This window comes from Meles meles, unplaced genomic scaffold (assembly GCF_922984935.1).
Source record: "Meles meles unplaced genomic scaffold, mMelMel3.1 paternal haplotype, whole genome shotgun sequence".
Taxonomy (NCBI): Eukaryota; Metazoa; Chordata; class Mammalia; order Carnivora; family Mustelidae; genus Meles; species Meles meles.
Window position 1 is genome coordinate 95,964 of NW_025721184.1, and position 22,450 is coordinate 118,413.

Consider the following 22,450-nt stretch of genomic DNA (forward strand, 5'->3'; position numbering starts at 1 on the left):
AAAACCCACAGCAAATATTATCCTTAATGGGAAATATCTGACAGGCTTCCCTTTGAGATCAGGAAAACAAAAGGATGCCCACTCTCACCACTCTAGTTCAACATAATAGTAGAAGTCCTAGCAACAGCAATCAAACAACAAAGAGAAATAAAAGAAATTCAAATTGGGAATGAATAAGTTGAACTCTCTCTCATTGTAGATGACATGACACATTATATGGAAAACCCAGAGGACTCCACCCTCAAACTACTAGAAGTCATACAGCAATTCAGTAATGTGGCAGGATAAAAAACAATGTACAAAATCAGTTGCTTTCTTATACACTAAGAGTGATAATGGAGGGAGGGAAATTAGAGAATGTATTCCATTTCCTATAGCACCAAGAATGATGAGATACCTGGGAATAAACCTAACCAAATAGGGAAAGTATCTGTATTCAAGGAACTACAGAACACTCATGAAAGAAACTGAAGAAGACACAGAATGATGGAAAACCATTTCATGCATATGGATCAGGAGAATAAGCATTGCTAAAATGTCTACACTGCCCAGAGAAATCTACACTTTCAATGTCATTCTGATCAAAATTCCACGGGCATTTTTCAAAGAGCTGGAGAAAACAATCCTAAAATTTGTATGGAATCAGAAGAGACCCCAAATTGCTAAGGAAATGTTGTAAAAGAAAAATAAAACTGGGGGCATCTCATTGCCTGATTTCAAGCTTTACTAAAAAGCTGTGATCACCAAGGCAGCATGGCACTGGCATAAAAACATACATATAGACCAGTGGAACAGAGTAGAGAGCCCAGATACAGACCTTCAACTCTATGGTCAAATAGTTTTGACAAAGTAGGAAAAAATATACAGTGGAAAAAAGACAGTCTCTTCAATAATTGGTGCAGGAAAAATTGGACAGCTATGTGTAGAAGAATGAACCTCGATCTTTCTCTTACAACATACAGAAAGATAAATTTGAAATGGATAAAAGACCTCAATGTGAATCAAGAATCCCTCAGAGTCCTGGAGGAAAACATAGGTATTATCCTCTTCAACATCAGCCACAGCAACTTCATTCAAGACATATCGCCAAAGGCAAAGGAAACAAAAGTGAAAATGAACTTTTGGGACTTCATCATGATCAAAAGCTTCCACGCAGCAAAGGAAATAGTCAACAAATCATAGAGGCAACCCACAAAATGAGAAAAGATATTCACAAATGACAGTACAGACAAAGGGCTAATATCCAGGATCTATAAAGAAGTCCTCAAACTCAATATATGCAAAACAGATAATCATGTCAAAAAATGGGCAGAAGACATGAAGAGACACTTCTTCAAGGAAGACATAAAAATGGCTAACAGACACATGAAAATATGTTCATCATTACTAGCCATCAGGGAGATTCAAATCAAAACCACATTGAAATACCACCTTACACCACTTAGAGCAGCCAAAATTAACAAAACAGTAAACAACGTGTGTTGGAGAGGATGCGGAGAAAAGGGAACTCTCTTATACTGTTGGTGGAATGCAAGTTAGTGCAGCCACTATGGAAAACAATATGGAGGTTCCTTAAGAAAGTAAAAATAGAGCTTCCCTATGACCCTGCAATTTCACTACTGGGTATTTACCACAAAGATACAGATGTAGTGAAAAGAAGGGCCCTCTGTACCCCAGTGTTCATAGCAGCAATGGCCACAGTCACCAAAGTGTGGAAAGAACCAAGATGCCCTTCAATGGACAAATGGATAAGGAAGTCATAGTCCATAAATACTATGGAGTATTATGCCTCCATCAGAAAGGATGAATACCCAACTTTTGTATCAACATGGATGGGGCTGAAGAGATTATGCTGAGTAAAATAAGTCAAGCTGAGAGAATCAATTATCACATGGTTTCACTTATTTGTGGAGCATAAAGTATAAAATGGAGGACATGAGCAGATTGAGTGGAGAAGGGATTGGGGGAGGAATTGGAGTGGGAGATGAATCATGAGAGACTGTGGACTCTGAGGAATTAACTGAGGATTTTGGAAGGGATGGGGGGTGCGAGTTTTGGTGAGCTTGGTTATAGGTATTGTGGAGGGCATATATTGCATGGAGCACTGGGTGTGTCGCATAAACAATGAATTCTGCAATACTGAAAAGAAATTTAAAAAATAAATAAAAATTGAAAGAAAGAAAAAAGAGTTTTAATAAGATTATCTGCTGAGTTCTTAACTAAGGGGAGGCGAACCATAAGAGACTATGGACTCTGAAAAACAACCTGAGGGTTTTGAAGGGTCAGGGGTGGGAGGTTGGGGGAACAGGTGGTGGGTAATGGGGAGGGCACGTTTTGCATGGAGCACTGGGTGTTGTGCAAAAAGAATGAATACTGTTACGCTGAAAAAATAAATAAAATGGGGAAAAAAAAAGAATTGGTCATAGTGAGATAATATATTCAAAATTATAGAATGAAATCTGCCATCTTAATATTTTATATCTGGATAATTTTTCTTCAAAAAAGAGAAAGAAACTAAGACATTTTTGACAGACAAAAGCAGTAGGGATTTTTTTACTTTTAGACCTGTCCTATAAGAAACGTCAGAGGGAATTCTTCAGATTGAAATGGAATGATGCTAGACTGTAACTTGGAGTCATATGAAATTTTATAGTTCTCTAGTAGGTTAATTTTATGAGAAATATGAAAATCAATGTTACTGTCATATTGTTTTATAAACTTTATTTGAATTTTTGACAGAATTTACAAGACGTTTAAAAATAACATTAAGGGAAATCTCGGTGGCTCACCTGGTTAAGCATTTGTCTTCAGTTCAGGTCATGATCCTGTATTCCTAAGATCAAGCCCTCCATTGTGCTCCCTGCTCAACAGGAAGTCTGTCTCTCCCTCTGTACTGCACCTCACTCATGCTCTCTCTCTCTCAAAGAAACAAAATCTTGTAATATTTTTTAAATTTTTCATTTATTTCTTATTTTTTTATAAACATATAATGTATTTTTATCCCCCGGGGTACAGGTCTGTTAAGCGCCAGGTTTACACACTTCACAGCACTCTCCATGGCACATACCCTCCCCAATAACCATAAATCTCCTCCCCGTCTCCCAAACCACCCTCCCCCCAGCAACCCTCAGTTTGTTTTGTGAAATTAAGAGTCACTTATGGTTTGTCTCCCTCCCAATCCCATCTTGTTTCTTGTTTCCTTTATTCTTCTCCTAACCCCTAACCCCCTATGTTGCATCTCCATATCCTCATATCAGGGAGATCATATGATAGTTGTCTTTCTCCGATTGACTTATTTCACTAAGCATGATACCCTCTAGTTCCATCCACGTCATCGCAAATAGCAAGATTTCATTTCTTTTGATGGCTGCATAGGATTCCATTGTGTATATATACCACTTCTTCTTTATCCAGTCATCTGTTGATGGACATCTAGGTTCTTTCCATAGTTTGGCTATTGTAGACATTGCTGCTATAAACACTCGGGTGCACATGCCCCTTCAGATCACTATGTTTGTATCTTTAGGGTAAACACACAGTAGTGCAATTGCTGGGTCATAGGGTAGCTCTATTTTCAACATTTTGAGGAACTTTCATGCTGTTTTCCAGAGTGGTTGCACCAGCTTGCATTCCCACCAACAGTGGAGGAGGGTTCCCCTTTCTCCGCATCCTCACCAGCATCTCTCATTTCCTGGCTTGTTCATTTTAGCCATTCTGACTGGTGTGAGGTGATATCTCATTGTGGTTTTGATTTTTATTTCCCTGATGCCAGGTGATGTGGAGCACGTTTTCATGTGCTGTTGGCCATCTGGATGTCTTCTTTGAAGAAATGTCTGTTCATGACCTGTGCCCATTTCTTGATTGGATTGTTTGTTCTTTGGGTGTTGAGTTTGCTACGTTCCTTGTAGATTTTGGAAACTAGCCCTTTATCTGATATGTTGTTTGCAAATATCTTCTCCCATTCTGTCAGTTGTCTTTTGGTTTTGTTAACTGTTTCCTTTGCTGTGCAAAACTTTTGATCTTGATGAAATCCCAATAGTTCATTTTTGCCCCTGCTTCCCTTGCCTTTGGTGATTTTCCTAGGAAGATGTTGCTGCGGCTGAGGTCAAAGAGTTTGCTGCCTGTGTTCTCCTCAAGGATTTTGATGGATTCCTTTCTCACATTGAGGTCCTTCATCCATTTTGAGTCTATTTTTGTGTGTGGTGTAAGGAAGTGGTCCAATTTAGTTTTTCTGCATGTGGCTGTCCAATTTTCCCAGCACCATTTATTGAAGAGGCTGTCTTTTTTCCATTGGACATTCTTTCCTGCTTTGTCGAAGATTAGTTGACCATAGAGTTGAGGGTCTATTTTTGGGCTCTTTATTCCATTCCATTGATCTGTGTGTCTGTTTTTGTGCCAGTATCATGTTGTCTTGATGATGACACCTTTGTAATAGAGCTTGAAGTCTGGAATTGTGATGCCACCAACTTTGGCTTTCTTTTTCAATATTCCTTTGGCTATTCGAGGTCTTTTCTGGTTCCATATAAATTTGAGGATTATTTGTTCTATTTCTTTGAAAAAAAAATGGATGGTATTTTGATAAGGATTGCATTAAATGTGTAGATTGTTTTAGGTAGCATAGACAGTTTCACAACATTTATTCTTCCAATCCAGGAGCATGGAGCATTTTTCCATTTCTTTGAGTCTTCCTCAATATCTTTCATGAGTACTTTATAGTTTCTGCATATAGATTCTTAACCCCTTTGATTAGGTTTATTCCTAGGTATCTTATAGTTTTGGGTGCAATTGTAAATGGGATTGACTCCTTAATTTCTCTTTCTTCTGTCTTGCTGTTGGTGTAGAGAAGTGCAACTGATTTCTGTGCATTGATTTTATATTCTGACACTTTACTGAATTCCTCTACAAGTTTGAGCAGCTTTGGAGTGGAGTCTTTTGGGTTTTCCACATGTAGTATCATATCATCTGGGACCAGTGATAGTTTGACTTCTTCTTTGCTGATTTGGATGCCTTTAATTTCTTTTTGTTGTCTGATTGCTGAGGCTAGGACTTCTAGTACTATGTTGAATAGCAGTGGTGATAATGGACATCCCTGCCATGTTCCTGACCTTAACAGAAAAGCTTTCAGTATTTCTCCATGGAGAATGATATTTGCGGTTTGTTTTTCATAGATGACTTTGATAATATTGAGGTGTGTGCCCTCTATCCCTACACTTTGAAGAGTTTTGATGAGGAAGGGATGCTGTACTCTGTCAAATGCTTTTTCAGCATCTATTGAGAGTATCATATGGTTCTTGTTCTTTCTTTTATTAATGTGTTCTATCACATTGATTGATTTGCAGATGTTGAACCAAACTTAGAGCCCTGGAAAAAATCCCACTTGGTCATGGTGAATAATCATTTTAATGTACTTTTGAATCCTATTGGCTAGTAGTTTAGTGAGCATTTTTGCATCTGTGTTCAACAAGGATATTGGTCTGTAGTTCTCTTTTTAGATGGGATCCTTGTATAGTTTTGGGAACAAGGTGAAGCTGGCCTCATAAAATGAGTTTGGAAGTTTTCCTTCCATTTCTATTTTTTGGAATAGTTTCAGGAGAATAGGAATTAGTTCTTCTTTAAATGTTTGGTGGAATTCCCCTGGGAAGCCGTCTGGCCCTCGGCTTTTGTTTGTTTGTAGATTTTTGATGACTGTTTCAATCTCCTTACTGGTCATGGGTCTGTTCAGGTTTTCTATTTCTTCCTGGTTCAGTTGTGGTAGTTTTTATGTCTCTAGGAATGCATCCGTTTCTTCCAGATTGTCCAATTTGTTGGCGTAGAGTTGTTCATAGTATGTTCTTAAAAATGTCTGTATTTCTTTGGTGTTAGTTGTGTTCTGTCCTCTTTCATTCATGATTTTAATTATTTGGGTCCTTTCTCTTTTCTTTTTGATGAGTCTGGACAGGGGTTTATCAATCTTATTAATTCTTTCCAAGAATTGGCTCCTTGTTTCATTGATTTGTTCTACTGTTTTTTTTTTTTTTGTTTTTTTTTTGGTTTCTATTTCATTGATTTCTGCTCTGATCTTTATGATTTCTCTTCTCCTGCTGGGTTTAGGGTTTCTTTCTTGTTCTTTCTCCAGCTCCTTTACATGTAGGGTTAGGTTGTGTACTTGAGACCTTTCTTGTTTCTTGAGAAAGGCTTGTACCACTATATATTTTCCTCTCAGGACTGCCTTTGCTGTGTCCCACAGATTTTGAAACGTTGTGTTTTCATTATCATTTGTTTCCATGAACATTTTCAATTCTACTTTAATTTCCTGGTTGACCCATTCATTCTTTAGGAGGATGCTGTTTAGTCTCCATGTATTTGGGTTCTTTCCAAATTTCCTCTTGTGATTGAGTTCTAGCTTAATAGCATTGTGGTCTGAAAACATGCAGGGAATGATCCCAATCTTTTGATACCGGTTGAGACCTGGTGTGGGACCCAGGATGTGATCTATTCTGGAGAATGTTCCATGTGCACTTGAAAAGAATGTGTATTCTGTTGCTTTGGGATGAAATGTTCTGATTATATCTGTGATGTCCATCAGGTCCAGTGTGTCATTTAAGGCCTTTATTTCCTTGTTGATCTTTGCTTGGATGATCTGTGCATTTCAGTGAGGGGAGTGTTAATACACTGATTAATACAATAAATACTATTATTGTATTATTATTGATGTGTTTCTTTGATTTTGTTATTAATTGGTTTATATAGTTGGCTTCTACCACGTTAGGGGCATAGATATTTAAAATTGTTAGATTTTCTTGTTGGACTGATCCTTTGAGTATGATATAGTGTCCTTCCTCATGTCTTATTATAGTTTTTTGCATAAAATCTAATTGATCTGATATAAGGATTGCCACCCCAGCTTTCTTTTGATGGCCCTTATCATGGTAAATTGTTTTCCACCCCCTCACTTTAAATCTGGAGGAATCTTAGCATCTGAAATGAGTTTCTTGTAGGCATCATATCGATGGATTTTGGTTTTTTTATCCATTCTGATACCCTGTGTCTTTTGATAGGCACATTTAGCCCATTAACATTCAGCATAACTATTGAGAGATATGAATTTAGTGCCATTATATTGCCTGTAAGGTGACTGTTACTGTATATTGTATCTGTACCTTTCTGATCTTCTACTTTTAGGCTCTCTCTTTGCTTTGAGGACCCCTTTCAATATTTCCTGTAGAGCTGGTTTGGTGTTTGCAAATTCTTTCAGTTTTTGTTTGTCCTGGAAGCTTTTGATCTCTCCTTCTATTTTCAATGATAGCCTAGCTGGATAGAGTATTCTTGGATGCATGTTTTTCTCGTTGAGTGCTCTGAATATATCATGCCAGTTCTTTCTGGCCTGCCAGGTCTCTGTGGATAAGTCTGCTGCCAATCTAATATTTTTATCATTGTATGTTACAGACTTCTTTTCCCGGCCTGCTTTCAGGATTTTCTCTTTGTCACTATGAATTGTCAATTTTACTATTAGGTAACAGGATGTGGACCTATTCTTGTTGATTTTGAGGGGGGATTCTCTGCACCTCCTGGATTTTGATGCTTGTTCCCTTTGCCATAGTAGGGAAATTCTTTCCAATAATTCTCTCCAATAGACCTTCTTCTCCCCTCTCTCTTTCTTCTTCTTCTGGAATCCCAATTATTCTAATGTTGTTTTGTCTTATGGTGTCGCTTATCTCTCGAATTCTCCCCTCATGGTCCAGTAGCTGTTTGTCCCTCTTTTGCTCAGCTTCTTTATTCTCTGTCATTTGGTCTTCTATATCACTAATTATTCTTCTGACTCATTTATCCTAGCAGGGAGAGTCTCCATTTTTGATTGAAGTTCATTAATAGCTTTTTTTTTATTTAAACTTGGTTAGATTTTTGTTCTTTTTTCTCCAGAAAGGGCTTTTATATCTCCAGAGAGGGTTTCTCTAATATCTTCCATGCCTTTCTCGAGCCCAGCTAGAACCTTCAGAATTGTCATTCTGAAATCTAGATCTGACATATTACCAATGTCTGTATTGATTAGGTCCCTAGCCTTCAGTACTGCCTCTTGCTCTTTTTTTGTTGTGAATTTTCCCACCTTGTTGTTTTGTCCAGATAAGAGTATATGAAGGAGCAAGTAAAATACTAAATGGGTGGCAAAGACCCCAGAAAAATTCGCTTTAACCAAATCAGAAGAGACCCCAAATCGTGGGGGGGATAAAGGGGATAAAAATAGGTTCAGAAAAAAAAAGGGGAAAAATTTAAAAAAAAAAACAAATAAAGAAAAATATAAAAAAATAAGAAAAATTATATATATATATATATATATATATATATATATGATAAACTAGTTAAGAAATGTTAAAAAAGAAAAGGGGAAAAGTTTTAAAAAATTTAGCAGAAGAAGAAAAAAGAATGAAAAAAAATTGAAAAGAAAATTAAATTAACCACAAGACTAAAGAATCATGGGGAGAAAGCCATGAGTTCCGTGCTTTGCTTTCTCCTCCTCTGGAATTCTGCTGCTGTCCTAGTTATTGAACTTGCTTTCCTTGGTAGATTAACTTCATCCTGGCTGGATTTTTTGTTGATCTTTTGAGGGAGGGGCCTGTTGTAGTGACTCTCAAGTGTATTTGCCCGAGGCCGAATTGCACCACCCTTACCAGGAGCCAGACTAAGTAATCTGCTCACTTTTGCTTTTGGAGCTTTTCTTCCCTGAATGCTTTCCGTAGAGTTCTGGAGGATGGGAATGAAAATGGTGGCCTCCCAGTCTCTGGCCTGGAGGAGCCAAGAGCCCAGGTCAACACTCCCCAGCTCGCCTCCAGAGAACAGTGCCCAATCACTCCCATGTCCTCCAGCTGTGCTCTGAACTCACCCAGGCTGTGACCCATTCAAGGTAACCCCGAGCTAAGAGCTCAGTCCTCGTCTCTGTCTCTGTAGCCAGCTTCCCTCTTCTAATACCTGCAAGCTCTGCAACACTCCAACACCCCTGATCCTTCTGTGACCCTGTGGGATCTGGGGCTATGCTGACCCCGCATGGGCTTCACCCTGGTTTAGCCTCTGGAGCAATGTCCCTCAGTGGAACAGACATTTTTTTTTTTGACAGAGAGAAATCACAACTAGGCAGAGAGGCAGGCAGAGAGAGAGGAGGAAGCAGACTCCCTGCGGAGCAGAGAGCCGGATGTGGGGCTAGATCCCAGGACCCTGGGATCATGACCTGAGCTGAAGGTAGAGGCTTTCACACACTGAGCCACCCAGGCGCCCTGGAACAGACTTTTAAAAGTCCTGATCTTGTGCTCCTTTGCTCCACCGCTTGCCAGGAGCCGGCCCCTCCCCCCATGGTCTATCTTCCCGTTGTTTTGGATTCACTTCTCTGCCAGTCCTACCTTTCAGAAAGTGGTTGATTTTCTGTTTCTAGAATTGCTGTTCTTCTTCTCTTAGATCTCCCGTTGGATTTGTAGGTGTTTGCAATGTTTAGATAAGCTATCTAGTTGATCTCCTGCTACCTGATGTAGTCTCAGCCTGCTACTTCTAAACCATCTTGACTCCTCCAAATCTTTTAAAAATTTTAAGAAGTAAAAATAACACTATTTTGTTCACAAAATAGAAATAGTTGATTAATTAAAAATACTACATTAATATTAATTAAATAATGTTAAATAAAATTATATATACTATACATATATGTACATACACATGTATATTATATTATATTATATTATATTATATTATATTATATTATTAAAGTTAAGTAACTACATGGAACAACTGGGTGTCTCAGTTGGTTAGGCTTCTGCCTTCAACTCAGGTTATGATCCTGTTCCTGGGACTGAGCCCTGTATCAGGCTCCCTGATAAGCAGGGAGTCTGATTCTCCATCTCCCTCTGGCACTCCTCCTGCTCCTCTCACTATTTCTCTCTGTCTCTCTCAAATAAATGAATAAAATCATTTTTAAAAAATCCCAAGAGATTTTTATAAATAAATAAGTGTCAATTCAAATTAAATTTTTAGACATCTAAAATAGTATATGTAATCCCCATGGTAACCACAAAGAAAATCTCTGTAGATTATACTCTAAAAAAAAATAACAGGGAAGCAAAATATGCCAGAACAAAATGAAATCACCTAAAGATTAAAAATGGCAGTACTATGTGGAAATGAAAAATAAATAATCTCTGAGACATATAGAAAACATGACAAAATAGAAATAAAAGTCCATCCTCAATAGAAATTACAGCAAATAAAATCGGATTAAATATCTCATCTTTGCCATGCTGTATAGAATATATAACTTAATATGTTTAAACTGAAAGAATGTAAAAAAAAAATCCTATGAAAATTGCAGCCAGATATGGATGGAGAAAAAATAAAGATAGAACTACACCACTATCAAATAAAATGTATTGTAAGTCAAAACGTTATCTATCAGAGATAAACAAGGACATCATATATGATTTACAATTTAATTATGATAAATTATAAAAATATACACACTAAACACCAGATACACAAAATACATGAAGCATACATTGAAATAAATGAATTGTAAAATAGTTCTACAATGATAGTTGGATACTTCAGTATGTCTATTTCAATAATGTATAGAATAAAGAGACAAGTCAATTAAAATAGAGGATTTGTAATATTATAAACTAATTAGACTTAGCAGATACATATAAAACTGTACTCTAAACACCATCTGAATATGCGACTTTCTTGAATGGCCTATGAATAATAACATATTTTTTTCATTTTTCATTTTATTTTTTCAGCGTAACAGTAATCATTGCTTTTGCACAACACCCAGTGCTCCATGCAAAACGTGCCCTCCCCATTACCCACCACCTGTTCCCCCAACCTCCCACCCCTGACCCTTCAAAACCCTCAGGTTGTTTTTCAGAGTCCATAGTCTCTTATGGTTGGCCTCCCTTCCAAATTTTTTTTTTTAATAAACATATAATGTATTTTTATCCCCAGGGGTACAGGTCTGTGAATCGCCAGGTTTACACACTTCACAGCACTCACGATAGCACATACCCTCCCCAATGTCCATAGCCCCCTCCCCCTCTCCCAATCCCACCTCCCCCCAGCAACCCCCAGTTTGTTTTGTGAGATTAAGAGTCATTTATGGTTTGTCTCCCTCCCAATCCCATCTTGTTTCATTTATTCTTCTCCTATCCCCCTACCCCCCCATGTTGCTTCTCCATGGCCTCATATCAGGGAGATCATATGATAGTTGTCTTTCTCCGATTGACTTATTTCACTAAGCATGATACCCTCTAGTTCCATCCACATCGTCGCAAATGGCAAGATTTCATTTCTTTTGATGGCTGCATAGTATTCCATTGTGTATATATACCACATCTTCTTGATCCATTCATCTGTTGATGGACATCTAGGTTCTTTCCATAGTTTGGCTATTGTAGACATTTCTGCTATAAACGTTAGGGTACACGTGCCCCTTCGGATCACTATGTTTCTATCTTTAGGGTAAATACCCAGTAGTGCAATTGCTGGGTCATAGGGTAGCTCTATTTTCAACATTTTGAGGAACCTCCATGCTGTTTTCCAGAGTGGTTGGACCAGCTTGCATTCCCACCAACAGTGGAGGAGGGTTCCCCTTTCTCCACATCCTCTCCAGCATCTGTCATTTCCTGACTTGTTCATTTTAGACATTCTGACTGGTGTGAGGTGATATCTCATTGTGGTTTTGATTTGTATTTCCCTGATGCCGAGTGACGTGGAGCACTTTTTCATGTGTCTGTTGGCCATCCGGATGTCTTCTTTGCAGAAATGTCTGTTCATGTCATCTGCCCATTTCTTGATTGGATTGTTTGTTCTTTGAGTGTTGAGTTTGCAAAGGTTTTTATAGATTTTGGACAAAAGCCCTTTATCTGATCTGTCGTTTGCAAATATCTTCTCCCATTCTGTCAGTTGTCTTTTGGTTTTGTTAACTGTTTCCTTTGCTGTGCAAAAGCTTTTGATCTTGATGAAATCCCAATAGTTCATTTTTGCCCTTGCTTCCCTTGCCTTTGCCGTTGTTCCTAGGAAGATGTTGCTACGGCTGAGGTCGAAGAGGTTGCTGCCTGCATTCTCCTCAAGGATTTTAATGGATTTCTTTCTCACATTGAGGTCCTTCATCCATTTGGAGTCTATTTTCTTGTGTGGTGTAAGGAAGTGGTCCAATTTCATTTTTCTGCATGTGGCTGTCCAATTTTCCCAGCACCATTTATTGAAGAGGCTGTCTTTTTTCCATTGGACATTCTTTCCTGCTTTGTCGAAGATTAGTTGACCATAGAGTTGAGGGTCTACTTCTGGGCTCTCTATTCTGTTCCACTGATCTATGTGTCTGTTTTTGTGCCAGTACCATGCTGTCTTGATGATGACAGCTTTGTAATAGAGCTTGACGTCCGGAATTGTGATGCCACCCACTTTGGCTTTCTTTTTCAATATACCTTTGGCTATTCGAGGTCTTTTCTGGTTCCATATAAATTTTAGGATTATTTGTTCCATTTCCTTGAAAAAAATGGATGGTATTTTGATAGGGATTGCATTAAATGTGTAGATTGCATTAGGTAGCATGGACATTTTCACAATATTTATTCTTCCAATCCAGGAGCATGGAACATTTTTCCATTTTTTTGTGTCTTCCTCAATTTCTTTCATGAGTACTTTATAATTTTCTGTATATAGATTCTTAACCTCTTTGGTTAGGTTTATTCCTAGGTATCTTATAGTTTTGGGTGCAATTGTAAATGGGATTGACTCCATAATTTCTTTCTTCTGTCTTGTTGTTGGTGTACAGAAATGCAAATGATTTCTGTGCATTGATTTTATATTCTGACACTTTACTGAATTCCTGTACAAGTTCTAGCAGTTTTGGAGTGGAGTCTTTTGGGTTTTCCACATATAGTATCATATCATCTGCCAAGAATGATAGTTTGACTTCTTCTTTGCCAATCTGGATGCCTTTAATTTGTTTTTGATGTCTGATTGCTGAGGCTAGGACTTCTAGTACTATGTTGAATAGCAGTGGTGATAATGGACATCCCTGCCGTGTTCCTGACCTTAGCAGAAAAGCTTTCAATTTTTCTCCATGGAGAATGATATTTGCGGTGGGTTTTTCATAGATGGCTTTGATAATATTGAGGTATGTGCCCTCTATCCCTACACTTTGAAGAGTTTTGATCAGGAAGGGATGCTGTACTTTGTCAAATGTTTTTCAGCATCTATTGAGAGTATAATATGGTTCTTGTTCTTTCTTTCTTTCTTAATGTGTTCTATCACATTGATTTGCGGATGTTGAACCAACCCTGCAGCCCTGGAATAAATCCCACTTGATCGTGGTGGATAATCCTTTTAATGTACTGTTGAATCCTATTGGCTAGTATTTTGGCGAGAATTTTTGCGTCTGTGTTCATCAAGGATATTGGTCTGTAGTTCTCTTTTTTGGTGGGATCCTTCTCTGGTTTTGGGATCAAGGTGATGCTGGCCTCATGAAATGAGTTTGGAAGTTTTCCTTCCATTTCTATTTTTTGGAACAGTTTCAGTAGAATAGGAATTCGTTCTTCTTTAAATGTTTTGTAGAATTCCCCTGGGAAGCCGTCTGGCCCTGGGCTTTTGTTTGTTTGGAGATTTTTGATGACTGTTTCAATCTCCTTACTGGTTATGGGCCTGTTCAGGTTTTCTATTTCTTCCTGGTTCAGTTGTGGTAGTTTATATGTCTCTAGGAATGCATCCATTTCTTCCAGATTGTCCAATTTGTTGGCGTAGAGTTGCTCATAGTATGTTCTTCTAATTGTCTGTATTTCTTTGGTGTTAGTTGTGATCTCTCCTCTTTCATTCATGATTTTATTGATTTGGGTCCTTTCTCTTTTCTTTCTGATGAGTCTGGCCAGGGGTTTATCAATCTTATTGATTCTTTCAAAGAACCAGCTCCTAGTTTCATTGATTTTTTTCTATTGTTTTTTTGGTTTCTATTTCTTTGATTTCTGCTCTGATCTTTATGATTTCTCTTCTCCTGCTGGGTTTAGGGTTTCTTTCTTGTTCTTTCTCCAGCTCCTTTACGTGTAGGGTTAGGTTGTGTACTTGAGACCTTTCTTGTTTCTTGAGAAAGGCTTGTACCACTATATATTTTCCGCTCAGGACTGCCTTTGTTGCGTGCCACAGATTTGGAACCGTTGTGTTTTCATTATAATTTGTTTCCATGAATTTTTTCAGTTCTTGTTTAATTTCCTGGTTGACCCATTCATTCTTTAGAAGGATGCTGTTTAGTCTCCATGTATTTGGGTTCTGTCCAGCTTTCCTCTTGTGATTGAGTTCTAGCTTCAGAACATTGTGGTCTGAAAATATGCAGGGAATGATCCTAATCTTTTGATACCGGTTGAGACCTGATTTGTGACCCAGGATGTGATCTATTCTGGAGAAGGTTTCATGTGAACTAGAGAAGAATGTGTATTCTGTTGCTTTGGGATGAAATGTTCTGAATATATCTGTGATGTCCATCTGGTCCAGTGTGTCATTTAAGGCCTTTATTTCCTTGTTGATCTTTTGCTTGAATGACCTGTCCGTTTACGTGAGGGGAGTGTTAAAGTCCCCTACTATTATTGTATTATTATTGATGTGTTTCTTTGATTTTGTTATTAATTGGTTGATATAGTTGGCTGCTCCCACGTTAGGGGCATAGATATTTAAAATTGTTAGATCTTCTTGTTGGACAGACCCTTTGAGTAGGATATAGTGTCCTTCCTCATCTCTTATTATAGTCTTTGGCTTAAAATCTAATTGATCTGATATAAGGATTGCCACCCCAGCTTTCTTCTGATGCCCATTAGCATGGTAAATTGTTTTCCACCCCCTCACTTTAAATCTGGAGGTGTCTTCGCGTCTAAAATGAGTTTCTTGTAGGCAACATACTGATGGGTTTTGTTTTTTTTCCATTCTGATACCCTGTGTCTTTTGATTGGGGCATTTAGCCCATTAACATTCAGGGTAACTATTGAGAGATATGAATTTAGTGCCATTATTAGCCGGTAAGGTGACTGTTACTGTATATTGTCTCTGTACCTTTCTGATCTACTCCTTTTAGGCTCTCTCTTTGCTTAGAGGACCCCTTTCAATATTTCCTGGAGAGCTGGTTTGGTGTTTGCAAATTCTTTCAGTTTTTGTTTGTCCTGGAAGCTTTTGATCTCTCCTTCTATTTTCAATGATAGCCTAGCTGGATAGAGTATTCTTGGCTGCATGTTTTTCTCATTGAGTGCTCTGAATATATCATGCCAGCTCTTCCTGGTCTGCCAGGTCTCTGTGGATAAGTCTGCTGCCAATCTAATATTTTTACCATTGTGTGTTACAGACTTCTTTTCTCGGGCTGCTTTCAGGATTTTCTCTTTGTCACTAAGACTTGTAAATTTTACTATTAGGTGACGGGGTGTGGACCTATTCTCATTGACTTTGAGGGGGGTTCTCTGCATCTCCTGAATTTTGATGCTTGTTCCATTTGCCATATTAGGGAAATTCTCTCCAATAATCCTCTCCAATAGACCTTCTGCTCCCCTCTCTCTTTCTTCTTCTTTGGGAATTCCAATTATTCTAATGTTGTTTCATTTTATGGTGTCACTTATCTCTTGAATTCTCCCCTCATTGTCCAGTAGCTGTTTGTCCCTCTTTTGTTCGGCTTCTTTATTCTCTGTCATTTGGTCTTCTGTATCACTAATTCTTTCTTCTGCCTCATTTATCCTAGCAGTGAGAGCCTCCATTTTTGATTGCACCTTATTAATACCTTTTTTGATTTCAACTTGGTTAGATTTTAGTTCTTTAATTTCTCCAAAAAGGGCTTTAATATCTCCAGAGAGGGTTTCTCTAATATCTTCCATGCCTTTTTCGAGCCGGCTAGAATGTTCAGAATCAACATTCTGAACTTTTGATCTGACATATTACCAATGTCTGTGTTGATTAGGTCCCTCGCCTTCGGTATTGTCTCTTGTTCTTTTGTTTGTGGTGATTTTTTCCGCCTTGTCATTTTGTCCAGATAAGAGGATATGAAGGAGCAAATAAAATACTAAAAGGGTGGCAAAGACCCCAGAAAAATGCGCTGTTACCAAATGAGAAGAGACCCCAAATTGTGGGGGGGAGAATGGGGATAAAAAGAGGTTCAAAAAAAAAAGAAAAATTTAAAAAATAAAACAAATAAAGAAAAAAATATAAAAAAGAAAGAAGAAATATATATATTTAGATAAACCAGTCAAAAAAAAAGTTAAAAAAGAAAAGCGTAAAAATTTTAAAAAATTTAGCAGAAGAAGAAAAAAGAAAAAAGAAAAAAAATTGAAAAAAGAAAAAAAAATTGAAGTAGCCACAAGACTAAAGAATCATGGGGAGAAAGCCATGAGTTCCGTGCTTTGCTTTCTCCTACTCTGGAATTGCGCTGCTGTCTTAGGAATTGAACCTACTTTCCTTGATAGATGAACTTCGTCCTGGCTGGATATTTTGTTGATCTTCTGGGGGAGGGGCCTGTTGTAGTGACTCTCAATTGTCTTTGCCTGAGGCGGGATTGCACCGCCCTTACTGGCAGCTGGACTAAGTAATCGGCTCGGGTTCGCTTTTGGGTGCTTCTGTTCCCTGAACGCTTTCCGTAGAGTTCCAGAGGACGGGAATGAAAATGGCAGCATCCTAGTCTCTGGCCCAGAGGAGCAGAGAGCCTGGGGCCCCACTCCTCAGTGCGCCCCCAGAAGACAGCACCCAATCACTCCCATATCCCCAGCCTCTAGCCGCGCTCCGAGCTCACCCAGCCCGCGACCAGTTCAAGGTAAACCCGAGCTGAGAGTTCAGTCCTCGGCTCTGTCTCTGCAGCCAGCTTCTCCGTTCTAATACCTGTGAGCTCTCCGACACTCTGACACCCCCAATCCTTCTGTGACCCTGCGGGACCTGGGGCCACGCTGACCCCGCGTGGGCTTTACCCTGGTTTAGCCTCTGGAGCAATGTCCCTCAGTGGAACAGACTTTTAAAAGTCCTGATTTTGTGCTCTGTTCCTTCATCGCTTGCCAGGATCCGGCCCCTCCCCCCGCGGTCTATCTCCCCGTCGTTTTAGATTCACTTCTCCGCCAGTCCTACCTTTCAGAGAGTGGTTGATTTTCTGTTTCTAGAGTTTCTGTTTTTCTTCTCTTCGCTCTCCCGTTGGATTTGTAGGTGTTTGCAATTTTTAGATAAGCTATCGAGCTGATCTCCTGCTACCTGATGTAGTCTCAGCCTGCTACTTCTCCGCCATCTTGACTCCTCCCAACATATTTTTAAAATTGGAAAATCAATGTCAAATGGACAAATTTCTAGAAACTCTCAAGGCTGAGTCATGGAAAAATATAAAATTTGAATAGACCAATAATTAGTAAGGAAATTAAATAAGTAATTAAAACCTCTCAGTTAAGAAAAGACTTGGACCAGGTAACTTCACTACTTAATTTTTTTCCAAAAATATAAATATGAGTAATTCCAGCTCTTCTCAAACTCTTCTAATAACCTAAAGAAAAGGAACATTCACTCATTCTGAGTCCAGCATCGTCCTAATACCAAATCCAGGAAAAAGTACTAAAAATAAGAAATACACAACAAAATAAAAGGTACTGATCTTGATGTAGCATACCTCATTAATATTCATATAAATTATATGATATATATGTACATATATATATCGTAAAATAGTGGGAAATAATGCATCAATATGTTAAAAGGATTAAGCACTATGACCTAGTTAGATTTAATCCTGGAATGCAGTCATTGTTCATTGTATAAAAGTAAATATAGTTAGCATACCACATTAATAGAATAAAGGAACATTCATGTGCCAAAACACTTTTGAAATGAACAAATTGGGAAATAACTTATTTCCTGATTTGAAAGTTAAATGTGAAGATACAGTAATCAAAACATCCAAGGTCACCTTAAGAGAGAAAAATAAATCTGTAGCTAGCACAGTACTGTATTATCTGCTACTATAAGTTGTGGGGTACATAGGTGGCTCAGTCATTTAAGCATCTCCCTTTGGCACAGGTTCTAATCTGAGGGTCCTGGGATCAAGTTCTGCATCAGCCTTCTTGCTCACAGCAGGGAGTCTGTTTCTCCCTCTCCCTGCTGCTCCCTCTGCTTGCTCTCTCTCTCTCTCTCTCTCCCATTTGAAAAATAAATGAAATCCTTAAAAATATATTTTTAAAAAGATGTAATAATAAAAAATATGGTATTGGCACAAATACAGGCACATAGATCAATGGAACAAAATTGAAAACCCATAAGCAAACCTACACTTACATAGTCTAATAATCTATGATAAAGATGGAAGGAATATACAATGGGGAAAATGACTGTCTTTTCAATAAGTGATGCAAGGAAAACTATATAGCTTCATGGGAAAAGAATGAACCTGGACCACTTTTTTACACAATACACAAATAAAAACTCAAAGTGGCTTAAAGGCCTAAACATGTGATCCAAAATCATAAATCTCTTGAAGAAAACATAGGCAGTAATTACTTTGACATCAGCCAAAGAAACCTTTTTCTATGTAGGTCTCTTTTGGCAAGGAATAAACAATCAAAATTAAACTACTGGCACTATACAAAAAAACAAAAACAAAAACAGACAAATAAACAGAAATACAGGGAAATAAACAATCAACAATACAAAAGAGAACTTGCTTAATGGCTCAGTCACTTCAGCATCCAACTCTTGATTTCAGCTCAGGTCATGATCTCAGGGTTGTGGGATCAAGCCCACATTGGGGTCCATGCTCAGTGAGAAGTTTGCTTGAAATTCTCTCTCCCTCCTCCTCTGTCACTCCCCACACTCTTTAAAATAAATAAATCTAAAAAATATACAACTCAACATCAAAAAAGACAATAAGCTAATTTTTAAAAAATCAGCAGAGTACCTGAGTAGGTAGCTTTCCAGAGGATGTACAAATGGCCAACAGACATGAAAAAATGATCAACCTCATTAATAATCAGGGAAATGAAAACCAAAGCTACAATGAGATATTACCTTACACTTGTCAGAATGGCAAACCTGAAAAATATAATAAATAACAAGTGTTGGCAAGGATGTAGAGAACAAAAGCCCTTTTTCTCACTGCTGGTGGCAATGTAAGTCAGTACAACCACTGTGAAAAATATCATGGAGTTTCCTCAAAATATTAAAAATAGAATGACTATATGATCTGATAATTCCATGATTAATCCAAGAAAACAAAATCCTAACTCAAAAGGATATATTCATCCATATGTTTATTACAGAATTATTTGCAATAGCCAAGATATGGAAACTACACAAGTGTCCATCCACAGATGAATGAATGAAAATATGTTGTGTGTGTGTATATATGGATGTATATATGTATATGTATGTTTATATGTTTAGGTGTATACATATATATATATGAATATTACTTATCAATAAACAAAAATGAGATCTTGCTATCAGTAACAACATGGGTGAGTCTAGAGAAAATGATGCTAAGTGAAATAAGTTAGTGAAGGACAAATACCATATGACTTCACGTAAATGGAATTTAAGAAACAAAGAAAATGAACAAAATGAAGAAAGAAAATTGACAAGCCAAAAAGAGAATAGGTAGGCAAGATGATGGATGAAGAGATAAAAAAGATTAATAGCAAACTTATCTTGATGAGCACTGAGTTATGTATAGATTTGTTGAATTATTACATTTTACATTTGAATATGCTGTAACACTACACATTAATTATACTCTGAGTAAATATTAAAAAATAAATAAATAAAAAATTTAAAATGTGGTAATTACAAAAAGAAAAAGAGACTAAATGAATCTCCACACTCTTTTCCAAAGTGGCTGTACGCACTTGCATTCCCACCAACAGTGTAAGAGGTTGTCTTTTTCCACATCCTCTCCAGCACTTGTTTCCTGTCTTGTTAATTTTGACCATTCTAACTGGTGTAAGATGGTATCCCAATATAGTTTTGATTTAATCTCCCTAATGGCTAATGATGAAGAACATTTTTTCATGTGTCTGTTAGCCACTTGTATGTCTTCTTTGGAGAAGTGTCTTTTCATGTCTTCTGCTGATTTTTTTAAGGGATTATCTGTTTTTTGAGTGTTGGGTTTGAAGACTTCTTTATAGATCTTGGATATAAGCCCTTTTATTTAGTTTCATTTGTGAATATCTTCTCCCATTCTGTGGATTGTCTCCTTCTTTTGTTGAATGTTTCCTTTGCTATGCAGAAGGTTTTGATCTTGATGAAGTCCCAAAAGTTCATTTTTGCTTTTGTATCCTTCATTTTTGGAGATGTATCTTGAAAGACATTGCTGTGACCAATGTCGAAGAGGTTACTGTCTATGTTCTTCTCTAGGATCTTGATATATCCTTGTCTCACATTGAGGTCTTTTATCCATTTTTAGTTTATTTTTGTGTATGGTGTAAGAGAATGGTCCAGTTTCATTATTCTACACATAGCTGTCCAATTTTCCAAGCACCTCTTATTGAAGAGACTGTATTTTTTCCACTGCATATATTTTCCTGATTTGTCTAAGATTATTTGACCATAAGCTGTGGGTCCATATGTGGAATCTCTACTCTATTCCACTGCTCTATGTGTCTTTTTGTGCCAGTACAATGCTATCTTAGTGATCGCAGCTTTGCAGGAAAAGTGAGAATCAAACTCTCACATGTATGATTAAATGGTATTCAACAAGAATACCCATGCATTCTTGGGAGGTAAGGAAAACAAATTGTGCTGAGAACAGTGAACATCCACAGCAAAAGACTAAAGGTGGACCATTACCTATATAATACACAAATAAGCCAAAATGGGTAAAACAACAAAAATAAGAGCTAAAAGTTGAAAACTGTTTGAAGAAACACAGTGAAAAAATCTTCATTGCATAGCTTCAACAATTATTTCTTAAATATAACACCAAAAGCATAGGACAAAAAAAGTAGGAAAAAAAGGACTTTATTAAAACAAAAACAAATTTTATGCATCACTTGACACATTAAATCGACTGAAAATAGAGCCCACACAATTGTAGAAAATATATAAGGACTAAATATATAGAACGCATAAATAACACCTACAACTCAATAGCTGTAATAACAAGCAACCAAATTAAAATGGAGGTAAAGAAGTAAAATGCACATTTCTCCAAGAAAGATATACAATGACAAACAAGCAAATGATAAGATGGTTAAAATCACATCAAAGCCACAGTGAAATAAATTTTCAAATCCATTAGGAAATAAAAACAAAAAAGGAAAGAAAGTAAGAAAAATATCAATCATTAGAAAGGATGTGAGGGAATTAGAATTACTGTGCATTCCTGCTAGGAAGGTAAAATTGTGAGATTCTGAGAAAATAGTATGCAAATTCCTCAATGTTTAACATAAAATTACCATATGATCCAACAATTTCACTTCAAGACACATATATACAAGAATTGAAATTGGGGAATTGAACAGATATCTGTACACCAGTGTTCATAACATTATTCACAATAACATAAAAAAAGGTAATCCACACAAATCCTCATAGAAGTATGAATGGATAAACATAGTGTGATATACACTTACAATGGATTATTATTTGGTCTTAAAAAAAAACCTTTCCATTTGTGATGACATGGATGGAACTAGAATATATTACACTAAGTGAAATAAGACAGATAAAGACAACTAACATAAGATTTCACTCATATGGGGGCACGTGGGTGGCTCAGTGGGTTACAACTCTGCCTTCAGCTCAGGTCATGATCCCAGGGTCCTGGGATGGAGACCCACATCGGGCTCTCTGCTCAGCAGGAAGCCTGTTTCCTCCTCTCTCTCTGACTGCCTCTCTGCCTACTTGTAATCTCTGTCAAATAAATAAATAAAATCTTAAAAAAAAAAAGATTTCACTCGTAGGTGGAATTTAAGAAAGAAAACAAATAAATATAGGGGAAGGGGAAAAAAGAGGGAAGCCAACCATAAGAGACTCTTAACTGTAGAAAACACACTGAGGATTTGTGGAGGGAGTTTGTTGGGGGATGGGTTGGATGGGTGATGAGAATTAAGGAAGGCACTTATGATGAGCCCTTGGTGTTACATGTAAGTGATAAATCACTAAACTCTATACCTAAAAAAATATTACACTATATGTAAATTAACTTGAATTTAAATAAAAATTGAAAAATAAATGAATGACATTCTTATACAAGCGACACTTTGATGAACCTTGACAATATTTTTTCTTTCATTTTAAGATTTTATTTTATTTGACAGAGAGAAAGACAGCAAGAGAGGGAACATAAGCCAGGACAGTGGAAGAGGGAGAAGCAGGTTTTCCACGGAGCAGGGAGCCCGATGGGAGCCTCTATGGAGGGCTTAATTTCAGGACCCTGGGATCATGACCTGATCAGAAGGCAGACACTTAACAACCAAGCCACCCACGTGCCTCAATTTTTCTAAGTGAAATAAGA